The 16506-nt window shown below is 45.7% G+C and overlaps 1 protein-coding gene across 22 annotated transcripts in view; it reads right to left on the bottom strand.

Moving 5' to 3' along the window:
• B3GNT2 (UDP-GlcNAc:betaGal beta-1,3-N-acetylglucosaminyltransferase 2) overlaps window positions 1-16506 on the bottom strand; it is a 320804-nt gene that overhangs the window by 67614 nt on the left and 236684 nt on the right. For 20 of the 22 annotated variants that reach the window (XR_012095312.1, XR_012095309.1, XR_012095311.1 and 17 more), the window contains one exon: window positions 7290-7361. The gene's annotated coding sequence lies outside the window, so the exon portion shown is untranslated. Of the gene's footprint in view, window positions 1-2450; window positions 3638-3696; window positions 4935-7289; window positions 7362-16506 lie in introns of those variants that run through there. The other 2 variants (XR_012095324.1, XR_012095319.1) reach the window with 2 other exon arrangements.

Genomic DNA, 16506 nt, shown 5'->3' with positions numbered 1-16506 from the left:
GGGCAACTCTGGACCCCAGCACTCTCTCCTGATTATGTGTAAAGAGCAGGGAGCAGAATGGAGGGCCATTCTGAAGGGGCTGGCAGCAGATGACTCACCAAGCCATCTTGCATGGGTTTAGCCTTCGGTCTGGGGAAAGCAGTCGTGAGCAGGGTTTTTGTTAGACCTTGTACTCCATCCCATGTCTTGCTTAACTGCAGCCTTGGGGCTATTAAGGTTTCATCCATTAACAAAGGATCTTCTTTTCCAGTGGGTAGAAGGAAGAGAAGGATCAGATGCTGTGGGCCTCCCCTCTATCCTCTGAGGCTTCCTCATTCCCCATTTGAGAGGGCCCCCCAGCCTCTGCCCTTCTGTTTCCCACATGGGCGACACTTGGATCTGAGATGGTTCCTAATGGAAACTCTGGGGCCAGAACAGAGAGAAGCTGCTCATACCAAAGCTCATGGGGGATTCTCTCTTGGCCTCAGCAAAGGCACAGTACTGGCCTCGGAATGCAGCGCTGGTGGGTCTTGAGGTCAATCTCATGGAAAGCAGCACCACGTTGACAGCTAGTGGCCCTGAAGGAAACATCTGACTTCCCCCGTGTCCACATGCATGTGAGACCTTCCTTTCCACAGTCGGGGAAACCCCATGGAAGATGAGCTTGTCCTGGCTCTCGGCACAGTCCTCATGGCCATCAAACCCTTGGATGTAAATGACAATGTTTCTCGCCCATCCCAGATGACCCAGTTGTACCAGATGTTTGGCAGGCGGCTGAATCGATTCCGTGGCAGCTCCCCTAATGGATCCTTCAAAACCACATGGCACCTTCTGATTGGAACATACACTACCCTGAGGTTTTGTCTCATCTCAGTGGGTAAAGGATGGAAGATTCAGGAGAAAGATGAAGGAACCAGGTTAGTACAAGACTCAGTTGAGTCATAGAAGGGCACAATAAATGCCACCTATTTAACCTCAAGTTAGCATAAGACTCGCCTTAAGTTACACTTATGGAACAGAGCTGCTGGCTTCTCAGAAGGTGGTCAGCTCATGTCACCAGCCCTACAGGCTTCTCTTCTACTTCCCCATAATTCCTCCCTTCTCTGGTTGCCCTCAGTACCCTGCAAATACTTGTATCCTGAAAGTTGTCATGCATGGCATTAGTCATGCTGTATTTGGCTGTCATTGGTTTGTCTCTAACCCTCCACTTCTTGATGGCAGGGACTGGCTCTTGTCTCCCACTTGCCAACAAGCACCTTCAAGTGCCTGCTGGATGGAGAGTGATCTTACAGCATCTCCAGCCTCTGCTCCAGAACACAGGGGCAGAGATCTCAGGGGCCAAGATCTCATTTCCTTCACTGACCCAGACCTGGGAAGGTGATAAGAGGAGCAAGCTAATCCAACCCATGGCTTATCAGCAAGCAGGAAAATAAATGACACTTGGAACACATGGCAAGGTCCCCAACAGGCTCTTAAGGGGCCTTCTGCCATCCTGATGCAGAGCTTTCAGAGGGTGGTGTGTGGGTCAATAGAGACCCCCTCATCCATCTATCATTTGCCATCCTTCTTAACCCTCCCCCATCTGAGTTATCTGAAGCCTCTCACCTTGGCTTTCAGTGCTACTAATCCTGGCATTGGCAGCTTGGAGAGAACAGGCAAGGCCCACATCTAGGCTCTGTATGATCTCATCTCTGCCCTCCAGTGAGTACAGATCTCAACACTCCACGAAGGAATCCCCAGACATCAGATACAGTGCTGAATCGGAACACCATGAAGAAAGCTGTGCACAGCTTTAACTTCCTAAAGAGACTGAAAGTTTTATTCAATTCCCCTGCAGAAGACATAACTGCCAAGTTTAACCAGAGGTGAGAAGGAAAATAATGTAAGAGAGAATATCTACCTCTGGTACACAAAATGTTTTATTTGCAAACAAGAGGTCTCTATGGACCCTCTCCCTACCTTACCCTCCAGAGAAAATCATGATGGGATTAGAACAGCAAGAACTTGCTAAGAGCCACATTGCCCTGAGGGTACTTCCAGACACTAAGCCCTGGGATAGCGGGAAAATGAGGACACAAATCTGGGACTCTTGCCCTGAGGAGAGCCCTGGAGGGCTAGTGTGCTTCTAGTTTGGTACTCACCAAGCTACAAGCAAAAACAAGTCCTCTTCAAAGGAAAGCATGACAGTTTAGGCCTAGAGCTGGGATCTGCAAACTACAGCTCATGAAACAAATCCAGCTGCTGCCTGTTTTTCGTAACTACAGTTTTATTTAAATATGGTCATGCCATGTATATAAATGATGGAAGTTACTCTAATCTGCCCTGCTCAATACAGTAGCCACTAGACACGTGGCTATTGAGAACATGAAATGTGGCTAGTGCAACTGAGAAACTGAATTTCTAACTTCTGTTCTCATTTAAATAGCTAGTAGACAGTGTGAGGACTAACAATAATGATGCCATTTTACAACCTTGACGACTGTGTTCTCAGAAACCACCAAGTTGCCTCCTCTCTCTCGCTGTCTTCCTTTATATCTTCCAAACAGACAGTGCTGTATAGATTAAGATCAAGAGTAAAGCATTTTTAGCAAAAAACAACAAAAAACAATTTATATCCAAGGACTTACTAGAATTTTAAGATAAAGAAGATAGTTACATGAGAAATGTTTAAAGAAATAAAGAATATAATCAAAATAAAAAACACTACTAGGAATAGGCAGATTAGAAAATAAATGAACTTCTAGAAATGCAAAATTGATATAAAGCTCAATGGATACCGATGCAGCAATTTACCTGAAATACATCAAAAATAAGATGAATATACAGATATGAAGTAAGTAAAATATGAATGGTAGAATGTAGGTAGTAGATATTGGTTGTTCATTGTAAAGGTCTTTCAACTTGGCCATATGTTTGAAATTTTGTGGTAAAATGTCAGAGAAAAGAAAAACTCATGAACCAACAAACTCACCCATAATTTAGCACAAAGACAAGGAGATAAAAACATGAAAGAAGAGATTTGAAGGCTCAAAGAAGAAAGTCTTAGATATCTAACTGGAGACCCAGAAAGAAAAAGCAGAAAAATGGAAGAAAGAGCAACATCTGATGGCTACGAGTTTTCTAGAACTGACAAACAACATGAATCCACAGATCTAGGATGTACAATGTAGTATTAAAGATGGCCATAAAAACTTCCCTATACCACCCCTTGCGGGGTAGTGTCTAATCCTTCTCCCCTTGTATCTGGAATGGCCTCAGCAACTTGCTTAATAAATAGGACCTAAAAGTCATGCTGTAAGACTCCTGAGGCTAAGTCAGAAGCAGCCTTAGTTTCCATCTTTGTCTCTTGTTCTGGGGAAAGCCAGAGGCCTTGTAAGAAATCTGACTAGATTGTCGGCCGGGCGCGGTGGCTCAAGCCTGTAATCCCAGCACTTTGGGAGGGCGAGGTGGGCGGATCACGAGGTCAGGAAATCGAGACCACCCTGGCTAACACGGTGAAACCCCGTCTCTACTAAAAAATACAAAAAATAAACCAGCCAGGCGAGGTGGCGGGCGCCTGTAGTCCCAGCTACTCGGGAGGCTGAGGCAGGAGAATGGCGTGAACCCGGGAGGCGGAGCTTGCAGTGAGCTGAGATCCGGCCACTGCACTCCAGCCTGGGCCACAGAGCCAGACTCCGTCTCAATAAATAAATAAATAAATAAATAAATAAAAGGAATCTGACTAGATAAATCTCAAGACTGTGTAAAAGGAAGAGGGACACATCTGAGTCCAGCCTCCCAGCTGTCCCCATTGATGTTCATGTTGTAAACGCATGTGAGCAAAGCTATCTTGGACCTTCCAGACCCGCCCAGATTTCAGCTAAATACCACCAAGATACTGCAGCCAATCTCGTGTGGGGTGGAAGAATTGCCCAGCTGATACTTGCTTAAATTTCTGATTCACAAAAGAGGTAATAAAATGGTTATTTCTTTAAGCCACTAAGTTTTGGGGCAGTTTGCCATCCAAAAATAAATACCCAGAATTAGTATGCTCAAGCAAAATTTAAAATAAAAAAGGAATTGACACAGACATAAGGAAATTTCAAAACTTTAAAAAGATCTTAAAATAAAGTCAGAGACAGGATTGATCACCTTGAAGAAATGTCACTTAGGTTGCATAGCCACAACAGAAACAAGAGACAGTGGAATAATTTCTGGCAGATGTTGAGAGAAAAAGTTTTCAACTTAGAATCATGTACCCAATACAACTATAATGAGGCTGGGCATGGTGGTTCACACCTGTAATCCCAGCACTTTAGGAGGCCAAGAAGTTGGATCAGCTGAGGTCAGGAGTTCAAGATCAGCCTGGCCAACATGGTGAAACACCGTCTCTACTGAAAATACAAAAAGTAGCTGGCGTGATGGCAGGTACCTGTAATTCTAGTTACTCGGGAAGTTGAGGCAGGAGAATTGCTTGAACCCAGGAGGTGGAAGTTGCAGTGAGCCAAAATTGTGCCACTGCACTCCAGCCTGGGTGACAGAGCAAGACCGTCTCAAAACAAACAAACAAACAAACAAAAACTATAATGAAAGAGGGTGAAAGACACTAGATAAATAAAATCAGAGTCTACCTTCAAGAAACTGTAATGAAACTTCTAAAGTTCATTTAGAGAAGGATGGTTTGAAATACAGAGAAGGATGCGGACAAATAAAATCCTAAGCTTTTCTTACAGATAAGAAAAAAAGCAGCACCCACCGGTGTAGTTCTGGAGTGTCAAAGTCTCCAGAGAGGATTCACCCTCTTCCCAGGGGACAGATGGGTAGAACAGCAGGAGCCCCCACAGCCTGGGTCCTTTTCCCAGGGAGGTTCTCTGGAAAGCTAGGAAGAGAACCTGGCAGATCCCAGGTGAAGTCTTTCCATACCTGTTCCAGGGAATGGGTGGATTTCCAGATCTTGGCTTCCTTTAGAGCAGCGCCTTTGGAGGGTGAGTGGCCATGTCAGTATGCTCTTCAAGGGACTCCCCAGAGGAGGTCACTGCCCAGCCAGTTTACAGTTCCACGACCAGTGCAGCAGCCACATGCGGTAGCACATGTCTTTGGCCCTGAAGGAGCTTCACATCCAGGGGAGGGTCCCAGAATGTGAGAAAGCCAGAACCCAGGAACTAACCCAAGAGCAAAGGGATGGAGTGCATCACCCAGTCTTCCTCCTTCAAAGAGGCTGCTCCTTCTGTGCTGCCTCTGCTGTATGAAGTAGCTGGGAACAGTTTCCCACTCGACCTCAAGTTATGAGGACCAGCTATTGTCCCACTAGGAACAGCTTCCTTGGGCCCAGGCCAGGAAGTACTCACTAGACTTCTAGATGCCAGCTCCATTTCACCCTGGCTTCAGGAGGGAGACAGAGAAGCCACTGAGCTCTGCAGAAGGCACTCCATGTCAGTCTGCAGAAAGCTTGGATCGCAGCTCCCAAGGAGAGAGGCTGCTGGCAGCCTCTCTCTCTCCTTGACTGAACAAGCCCTGGGGAATGGCTGGACTTAAAGAGCTGAGGGAGGGTTCTACCTCCCCTCTAGTCTCAAATAGGTTCACAGTTGCCTTCGGATGTCCTGACAGCAACCATGAAGCTATTGTAGACATTCCCATGGTCACCTCTAGTGTTCCAGGTTCTCTGTGGTAGGCAGAGGGTGGGAGCACCAGTGTAGGTTAGGAAACATATTGGAGGGCAGTTGTGGCTACAGAAGCTTGTTGAGGGGCCATTGTCAGCATCACACTGGCCAGGTTCTCCAGCGATTCTGTGGCCAGCCCATTTGGACTCCAAGAAGTGTGTGTTGAGTCTCTTCCTGTAAAATTCTCATGTTGCTTTGAGGAGACACCCTCTGAGATCACACCATGGGGCAGGCCAGCTGTCTGTCCTGGCTCAGGGAGGGCTAAGGGTAAGGCCATCCAAGGGACAAGATATGACTTCACCTCAGAGGTAGCCACTCAAAGGCCTTGGGAGAGAGCAAGAGGTATTAACGCTTTGCCACCCAGGGATGCATCTGCCAAGGTAACTCTTGCCTCACTGAAGATGAGCTTGGCTCTTGAGTAAGCAAGCCCCTTGATGGTAGAATTTGGGATGTCTGTAGGAATTCACCAAAGCCAAGTCAGTCAGAGAGCACTCAGCTTGGAACATAGCAAGAGCAGAACTGGAGATAGGAGAAAGCTGTGTGGTAACAGAAATAGAATCTGGCCTGCCTTCCAGAGACAATCAGGCCTCAGTGGCCAAGCCTGCCCCAGGCTTTCCCCATGGGAAACATGGCGCGTCATCAGGCAAGACGCTCATCTGTATAGGAAGCTGCTTGTACGCTCCGGGAAGTTTTCCACTCCCTGAGAGGGGCTGAGAGAAAGCAGCTCCCTTTCCCAAGATGTCATTCTTTCCCATAAGCCCAAATCTGAGTGGTTAATTGAATTAGAATTAGAATTAGAATTAGAATTAGAATTAGAATTATGGATACCTGTCATCATGCCTGGTGAGTCCATAGAGGCTGGCCCATCTTCTGAAGTGTTCCCCGGCCTTCCCCATTCTACAAGTGAGGACCAAGCTGCCAGTTTGGGTCACTATGGAGCTTGTTATGGAACTTGCAATGCTGGAAGGGACCTCTCTGCTGCCTGAGGCCCAGGCAAAAGTACTTTTTTCTGGGTTTTCTGACCACCTTGTATCAAAAACTGATGTTTCTACAGAGGTTGAGGAAGAGGCTATATTTTCAAAAATCTATCTCACTTGTTTCTGGCAACTTCGTGGCCAGGATGCTGCCTGCTGTGGGCTTGCTAAATAACATGAGAGACTGGCTAAACCACATGGGGCACCGAAGTTCCTGAGATCCCAAGTCTCTTCTCCATTTGGGTTTTTGGACCAGTGATACTTTTAACAGTAGGTTTGGAGGAGACTCTTTGAAATGGAACGGGAGATTTTGTAATACAGGACTTCATGATCTTTTCCCTGGAATCCACTCTAGGATCCCAGAAGACACAATACTTCCCCTTGCAGTGCTTTATCTCCACGTCAAGCATAGTTCTTAGCTAGCAAGACCACATGCACAGCCAGAGCCTGGGTGGCAGAAACGTGTACTCTCTTGTTTGAACAGGCATGGAAAGAATATGGGGTCATGTTCTTTCTACCACAGGGGAGACACGCTGAAACATGATCTTGTCAGGGTTTGCCTCACAGTCATTGATTCCTGGGGCCCTAAAGCCACAGGCATAAATAACAACGCGGCTTTGGGGGCCAGCTCAGATGGCCCAGTTGTACCAGATGTTCCGAGGAAACCAACTTCACATCATCACGATAGAGAACTCACCCATCTTGTCTCTCAGGACGACATGGCAGCATTTCACGGGGACAAAGATTTCTGTCCAAGAGAGTCTGAGTCCTGTAGGAAGAAAAGAACTGGGTGGAGGCACTGGGAAGAAAATCGGTTTATATGAGTGCTCTCAATAGCAAAGCTTCTAGTTTGCCCTTTGCATACATTTCCTATGCCTGGGCCAGAAAACAAGCATGTTCAAGTTGTTGAGGGGAAGGTATGAAGAAAGAGGCTTAAAATATAAAGCAAAAAGGCATAACAAATGATTCATAGGATATGGTATTCCCTTCACCTGACATTTAGGACCGGCTCCCTCAAAAGAGTGGGGGAAATGGGGTAGGACCTTGTAGGGGAAGAAAAATAATCCTTTCTACTCTTCATAATTCTTAACCAGGACTCCCTGTAACAAAGACACGTTAACAAGCAAAAACACAAACAGAAGTTTGATAATGTGTATATCTCCTGTATATATGGGAGATAACCCAGAGAAATGAGATTTCAAAGAAAAAGTTTAAACTTCAGGTTTAAATACCATCGGTTCTCTGAAATAAAGAAATAAGAGTATGGAAAAAGACCCTGTTAAGACCCAAAGACCAGGAAAAGCACCTTAGACAAAGGTAAGGTTGTTCTGCAGGTTTAAGTCATGCCTCCTCCATTAAGTGTCTGGTGATTTAGCCATCCTTCTCCTCCTGGGACAGAGAGGGAGACACTCTTACAGGTGGAGACTTCCCTTATTCATGTAACTTTCTCTTAAAATTGTAACTTTTCAGCTATATTTTTGTGGTGGCATATTTTGGTCTCCAACCACCTGAAGTCACTCACAGAGGGAAGTCGTCTCCATTGAAAAGGTAGCTCTGGCACCTGCCGAGAATAGTATGTGGAGGGAGAACTTTCCCTCTGTCCTCTGAGGCTTTGATGACTGAGTCTATGAAACAAACTGGCAGTAGACAGATTAACAGTAAAAATAAGAATACAAATTTATTGTATGCATGGGGACATCACATGAAAGAAAAGTGAATATCCCCCAAAACCCAGTGAGATCTAGAAGCATATTCACTCTCTTCATATGGGAGGCTGGAGGGGGATGTAAGCAACTGAGGGAACTGTAAATGAGTTTTGGTGGGAAGTAAAATCCTAAGCCCCCCACCTGACTGAATAGGCCGCCTCTTGCCAAGGGAACCAAAAAACAAACCTGAGTTCCAGGCCATGATGGGCTGGGAGGTTAGATAGGCCTTGTCATCTACCCCTTCCTTCACCCAACCCCCATTAGCCCTTCTTCCCTAAGGGTTAAACAGAAACCAGCTTCCGACAGACTCCCTTCACCAATTTCAACCAATAACCTGACGCCGTCCCTCCCTTTTGCTGTTTTGACACAGCAACTGACCAGCATTCCTTCCCAATAGAGACCACCAATCATGAAGTGATTCTGGTCAGTCTACAGAGACTTTGCACTGACAGCCTTCCTGTCCTTTACTTCACTTTTTGTTGTAGAGTCTAACTGAATATTAAGTCTTTACCCCAAAGTGAACATGGAATGCATGTTACATACATGTTAGCCTACTACACATGTACTCACTCCCCTTCATGAATATTCATAGCTCCTCCTACAACCTGTTGACTATGTGTATTTAGTCCTTCAGCATAAATTCCCATCTCATCCTTCTCTCCCTCAGAGCACTTGCTTTTTGGTTTCAGCTGGTAGCTCCACGTCCTGCCTGCAGGTCATGGTACCCTCCTTTCCAAATGTTCGAACCTCGTGATTCTTCAGTTCATGCTGGGAAAGATGAGTGGGCCCTCAGAAGAAAAGGTGACAGCCTGTGACAAAGTCTGTTTTCTGGGCATGAGGTCAAACCTCAGTCTCCTCTCCTGTGTTATGAGCTGGTCTTCTTGGTTGAAGAGATTCCTGGGGAAGTCATGACAGTTGAGTTCGTTTTGGAGGATTGTCTTTAGACAGATAAGGTGAGCTCAAAGCTAGCCTCTGCCTTCATCCACTGTCTCTCAAATGCCTTCAGTTCAAAGCAATCAGCACACCAAAGCATACTCTGGGGGTGGCATTTTCTGAACTCCTTCAGCAGACAGATCACAATGAGGCAACATTTGCTCAGCAGCATCATAAATTGAGAAGTTGCTGGTATAACACCCAGATCAACCATTTGCCACCCAAATTCCTGCATGCCCAGAAGGAAGGCAGGCAGGCAGGAAGCTATTTCAAGTGGTCACTACTATCAGGGAAATAGCTTTACTCCCTGAGTCTGTTTCGTCATCTCTAAGGCTGTCATCACTACCTGAAAAGGGTTTAGCCCAGGTTTAGTCCATAGCATCCTTTCCTATGTTCTCACAACTGTTTTTATTCTATTGGGAGTGGGTAGGGCTGAAGGATTCAGAAAAGCTTAAGATATGGCCCTTGAGAACATGGTCCAGTTATGAACAAAATCATGTTTGTGAAGAAGTACACAAGCCAGCCTATGATGACCAATGTAGGCACTCAGAGGATGGGAGAGAGCCTGTGAATCCCTCCACATTGTTCCTATCCCCTCTATTGATGTGGGGCTTTGGGGAAGACTTCAGACTACAAAAAAAAAAGACTCCAGTCTTAATTCTTTTCCAGCCCAGACTAATCCATCAGCATGTCCTGTTAACTCCTTCTTCAAAATATTTAGAATCCAACTGGTTTTCACCCTTACCTCCATACTGCCATGTCTCACACTTGGCATCTCCCTAACTCATCTCCCTGCTTATACTCTTATGGAATGGTCCGTTATATAGAGGGTTTTTTGTTCAAAGATAGATACCACCTTGCTCATATCAATACCTTTAAGTAGCTGGCCCATCATTCAAAATGAAATGTACTCATGCATGACATAATGACATCTTGGTCAACAATGAACCACATACACAATGATGGTCCCATAAAATTATAATGGAGCTAAAAGATTCCCTTCACCTAGTAAAGTCTTGATGAACTAGCCTCGTGTAGGACTAGACAAATATGTTTGTGTCCACATTTCCAATAAAAAGTGTTTACAAAGTAAAAAAAAAAATAGAAAAAAACTTATAGAAGAATGTAAGGAAAACATTGGCTGGGTGTGGGGGCTTACGCCTGTAATCCCAACACTTTGTGAGGCCAAGGCAAGAGGATTGCTTGGGCCCCATCTCTACAAAAAAAAAAAAAAAAAAGATAGGCATAGTGGCACACACCTGTTGTCCTAGCTACTCAGGAGGCTGAGGCATGAGGATCACCTAAGCCCAGGATGTCAAGGCTGCAGTGAGACTAGATTGCATCACTACACTCTAGCCTGGGTGACAAACCGAGACCTGTCTCTAAAAAACAAACAATTTTGGTACAGCTCTATGTACTTGTTTTAAACTAAGTGTTATTACAAAAAATCAGAAAGAAAACTAAAAAATTTATAAAGTAAAAAGTTCTAGTAAGCTAAAGTTAATTACTGAAGAAAGCAAAATTTTAAATGTAGTGTAGCCTAAGTGTGCGTTGTTTATAAAGCCTAGAGTAGTGTACAGTAATTTCCTAGGGCTTCAAATTCACTCACCTTTCACTGACTCATCCAGAACAACTTCTAGTCCTGCAAAATCCATTCATGGTAAGTGCACTATACAAGTGTACCATTTTCATCTTTTATACTATATTTTTACTGTATCTCTTCTATGTTTAGGTGTGCTTAGATACATAAGTACTGACCAATGTGTTACAGTTGCCTACAGTATTCAGTATAGTAACATGCTATACAAGTTTGTAGCCTAGGAACAAGAGGCTGTACCTTACAGCTGAGGTGTCTAGTAGTCTGTACGATCTAGGTTTATGTAGGCCTATGATATTCACGCAAGAAAGAAATCACTTAATGATGCATTTCTCAGAACATATTCCTGTCATAATGTGACATAAAACCATACTGACACCTGAGGGGTACCAGAATATGCCACCCCAAAATATGCCCCATTGGCATATAAATTATTTTCAGCTAAAAGTCATTGAGAACCAGCAGATTCAGAGAAAGCTTTAAAAACAAGTTTTTATATCATAAAGAAAATTTACATCTATAAAGGAAATTTCCCTTTGTAGAGGTGTTTCTCTCTCCAGGAAAGAAAGGATTCTTAACTCTTCTCAATGGAGAAGGCATCAATTTAAATTTGTATAACAAACCTTGATAAACAATCCTTGTTTACCATACTTTTCAGGGTCATCGTCCCATAACCTGCCTCCCCTGTCTAAGAGCCTAAAACCCTTTTTTGTTGTTGTTGTTGGTATGAGAAATAAAACTAAAATCCTAAGCCTCCCAACTGACTGGATGGACCCCCTCTCTTTGCCAAGCATACCCCACAGGAAACTTAAAAACTGAGTTCCCCACCACGACCAGATGGGAGGTCAGACAGGCCCCATTATACTCTTCCCTCCCTAATTGCCATTAGGCTTTCTTTCCTAAGGGCTAAACAGAAACTAGCTCTTTTGTTTATTTTTAAGTAGAGATAAGGTCTCACTATGTTGCCCAGACGGCTCTTGAACTCCTGGCCTCAAGTAATCCTCCTGCCTTAGCCTCCCAAAGTGCTGGGATTACAGGTATGAGCTACCAACCTTGACCAAAGCCAGCCCTTTCAAAAGACTTGCTCCACCACTGATTTTAGCAGGACTCCTCTCCCCTTCTGCAGTTTGACACAAATACTAGCCAGTATTCCCTCCTGATAGGGGGCCACCAGCCATGAAGTGGTTGTGGCTGGTTTACAGAGGCTGTGCACAGGATGCCTCTGTGACCTCCATTTCACCCTTTGACAGAGAGCCTGATTCTAATGCATTTAAGTGTTAAGTCTCCACCCCAGAGTGAACATGGGATGTATGTAGCATGCATGTTTGCTTACTATGTGTGTATACATCCCCCTTCTGAATATTCATAGCTCTTCCAATAACCTGTTGAATATGTATACTTAGCTAACCCTTCAGCATAAATTCTCATTTCACCTTTCCTCCTTTGAAGTGCGCCCCAGCCTGAGGATAGCCAGCCTGCAGGCTGCAACTCTTTATAAGAAATAAAGCTCTCTTTTCCAAATGTATGGACCTCATCGTTCTTGAGTTGACAGGTATTTAAACCCAAGTTCTAACTACCCCTTTGGGTTACTTATCACTGAGTGCTCTTATATGTGCAAGTATGATGCACACGTTAGGAAACTTTTTAATTTACTTCTGTTAATGTCTCTCTGGCCAGTCTCATTTACAGGGCCCCAGCTGGAGAATCTAGAAGGGTAGAAAAAAATTTTTTCTTCCCCTACACACCTATGCAGGACCTCTAAGGCTTCTCTTGATCTGGCCACTGCCTCCTGGACCTGACTTCCTGCATCTCTCCTCCTTGCTATTTCCTCTCTGGCTATACCAACTTCCTTTCTATTCTTAAGAACATGTGAAGCTCATTCCTACCTTAGGACATGACACTACTGTTCCCACTTCCCAGGATGGGCTCCCTTCATTTGGCTTTCTCATTTCAACCAGCTTTCTACTCAAACATCACCTCAAAGAAGCCTTCTCTAACCACTATCAAAAATAGCCTCCCAATCTTCTCTTATGTTATTCTTCCTATCACCTAAGCATAAAAATCTAGTAATTCTATCAATGGACCATCTCCCCTACTAGAACACATGCTGCATGGAAGAACATACTTTGATTTTGTTCATTGCTACATTCCCAGGGCTTAGTATAGTGCCTAGCAAATGAGAGCTGCTCAGTAAATGTTGACTGAACACATAAGAGCCTGTCAACTATTTGACACTGTGTCACTTGGACAGACATAAGTAATCATAAGGCCAGTAATAAGGCCATAGGACCCGTGGGGGTAGTTAGAGGGAGAGGTTTCAACCCAATTTAAGTTAAATATAACTGAGAACAAACATGTCTCTTGTTCCTAATAACTAGAGTTCCTAATAACTTGAGTGAGCATCAGAACCACATGGAGAACTTGTCAAAAATAGAAACTGCTGGGCTCAGAATTTCTGATTCCTTAGGTCTAGGTGGGGCCTATGCATGTCTAACAAGTTCCCAGAGATGGGGCGATGCTGATCTGAGGACCTCACTTGGAGAACCATTTGTTGTAGAAGTTTGGACTACATAATCACCTTTCCACGGACAGAAACCCAGGGAGTAGACTTATAAGGGGTATGGGCATGTTGGCCGTCAAGTATCACATGGATTCTAATAGCCGTTCTTTACTACTGTTATCCCCATTTCACTAATTTTCAGGGAAAAACCCTCTTACCTAAATTCTTCCAAAGATCAAGTATTTCCTCCCTTATGGTGCATTCCCTACCTGCACTAGTCCATGATGCCTGTAATCCCAACACTTTGGGAGGCCAAGGAAGAAGGATCACTTGAGCCCAGGAGTTTGAGACCAGCTAGGGCAACATAGACTCCATCTCCACAAAAAAATTTAAAAATTAGTTGGGTGTGGTGGCATGCACCTGTGGTCCGAGCTACTCAGGAGGCCGAGATGGGAGGATCACTTGAACCTGGGAGGGCAAGGCTGCAGTGAGCTGTGATCGCACCACCACGCTCCAGCCGGGGCACAGAGCAAGGCTTTCTCTCTCTCTTTCTCTCTGTCTCATACACAAACACCAGATACAGGAGGAAAATAATAATAGAAAATTCAATTCATTCTTCACCTCCAAAGCATCTAAATCCAGGCCTGACAGAAATACACCACCCAGAAACACACCAGGAGCAGCCTTCTCCTTCGTCCCTTCTCCGGTGACCGATAATACAGCAGATGTCAAAAGCACAGCCTGCTCCAGCATCCTGAGCGGACAGGCTTCAGCCCCACGTGGAGACGCCAGGTGGCCACACAGGTGTTACCGTGGTGGTTCTCAGCACTGGCTGCACATTGGAACTGCCTGGGAAGCTTGTAAACATCCAGATGGCCGGGTTCCCCTCAAAACCAATTAAGTCAGACTCTCTAGGGGTGGGACTCAGGCCTCACAATTTTAAAAGATCTTCAGGTAATTCTCATGTTCAGCCAAAATTGAGAAAAGCTGCTTTGTTTTTTTCTAACCTCAGGCACTCAGAAATACCAGTGTAGACTTGGCAGGGTTGTCCACCCTACTGGATCATTCATTCTGACCCTTAGGATGATCCTGGTTCTTAGCTGTTCCATATCACTCAGCTCTGAGACATAACCTCATGCAGGGACAAGAAACACTTCAACAGAATCAAATGCCAGAGCAAAGGACTTCTCAATAGACCTAACCTCAAGGTTACATCTCTCCATTTAATAGTGTTGTCAGTTTTGAGTTCCTAAAAAGGTCAAAGGCGGTGCCTCCCAGCCATAACCCTGGTCTCATTGTTTGGCTGGAGGCAACACTGTGGGAGGCTGGCAGGAGCACCTCCAGGACAGAGCAATCAGCTTCAGTGCCTGCAGCACTCTGACTTCTATTTCCTCTTGATTTTCTGGAGTTTTGGAGTAAAGATAGAAGATGACACCAGATGGCCGGGGGCAGTGGCTCACGCCTATAATCTTGGCACTTTGGGAGGCCAAGGCGGGTGGACTGCCTGAGTTCAGGAGTTTGAGACCAGCCTGGGCAACACAGTGAAACTCCCGTCTCTACTAAAATACAAAACATTAGCCAGGCTTGGTGGCAGGCACCTGTAGTCCCAGCTACTCGGGAGGGCTGAGGCAGAATTGCTTGAATGAACCCAGGAGGCAGAGGTCGCAGTGAGCTGAGATTGCACCACTGCACTCTAGCCTGGGCGACAGAGCAAGGCTCCATCTCCAGAAAAACAACAACAAAAAAAAGACACCAGAATAGAAGAATTAGTAGTCCTGGTCTTAGAGGCATCACAATTTGATGACCGCCTCCTCACTCATTTCCTCAAAGGCTAAAGTCCCAAAATGTTAATAACAGTGTAGATTTTTTGCCTGTTTTGCAAACATGAGTACCTGACTTGTCTGTGTCCCTACAATGTCATCCACCTCTTCAAGAGCTCCTCTGCCTGGGTCACTGGGTTTCTGGGCCTGAGGTGTTTGCCTAGCATCCCCCAAGATGACAGATTTCCTGAGGTCAGGAGCTAAGGTTTACAGGCTATCTCCTGTGGTTGCCCCCATGCAGGGGTTCCAAGAGCATTGATTGGTTGGTAGAAAATATGGGAGGCCACATTTGAAGAGGAAGCTGTTCTTCCCCCTAGCCGGGCTCTCTTGAGAATTAAATGTGATTAAGGGCACAGTGGGCAGCAGGCAGTTAGAGCTCACCTTGGGGGAGTTGTCAAGAACCTCACTCACCACTATCCCAGGGCCCGATATCCCAATGTCCACCTGATGTCTGGCAAAAGACACGCTTCCTTCTAGGAATAGGAGGTGCCTGTTTTTCACAGAGGCCTCTTCTCAACCCCTGCCCCTCTAATTTATCTAGCAAATGGCCCCAGGAGCTACCCATCTACTTCTCCCCCTTGCCCAAGGGCATCCGAAGGGGCTCTAAATAATATGCTGATATGCAATTTGGGGGTCTCAGGACAGCCCACTTCCCACATGGGCACAGCCATGTACCACCCACTCCTGGAAGGTCCCCTCAATCCAGGGCTCGCTGAGAGCAATGGGGTGGCAGGCCAGGCACTCTCTGCATGGAGCCCGGGCAGCCCCTGAATACTCACCTCTTTGGCTCAGGGCCTGAGCGTCAGGCCAGGCTTGGGGCTAGGCCTGAAACCTGGTTATGGAGGTGGGCCTGGGCCTGGCCCTCAGGGAGCTTCCATTCCAGCCCTCAGGCAAGAGAAGAAGACCAGGAGGAAGAAAAGCCTATGGAGAGCAGGGGCCCCATTCTGACCAGTGCTCCCTTCCCTCTTCCAGCAGCAGTGGTCTGAGGCAGGACAAAGCTTCCACTGCCTCCTCCTTTTGGGCAGCTCTGAGGCCTGAGGAGGTAATTAACTAATGATGCACCTGCTCTTCGTTAACCAATAAAGCAGGGATACCCAACCACAGCTGGAATGTAACCAATACTGGGGGAATTAAAGATCAAAAAACACCAAAGGCCAAGACAAAGCTGATGGAGTGGCTTCTTCCCACTCACCCCCCACCTCTACCCCACCAGCCCTCACCAGAGGCTGAAAGAGATTCCTCCTCACTTATTTCTCAGGGGATCTTGCTTGAGCAGGAAATTTCCCTCACCCCTTGTGGGTGGAAACTGGAGTGTGGGTGCTTGAACTAGCTACTTCAGTGCCTGCAGGGGCAAACCC

This window comes from Chlorocebus sabaeus, chromosome 14 (genome assembly GCF_047675955.1).
Source record: "Chlorocebus sabaeus isolate Y175 chromosome 14, mChlSab1.0.hap1, whole genome shotgun sequence".
NCBI lineage: Eukaryota > Metazoa > Chordata > Mammalia > Primates > Cercopithecidae > Chlorocebus > Chlorocebus sabaeus.
This window is presented reverse-complemented; position numbering and strand designations above follow the sequence as displayed.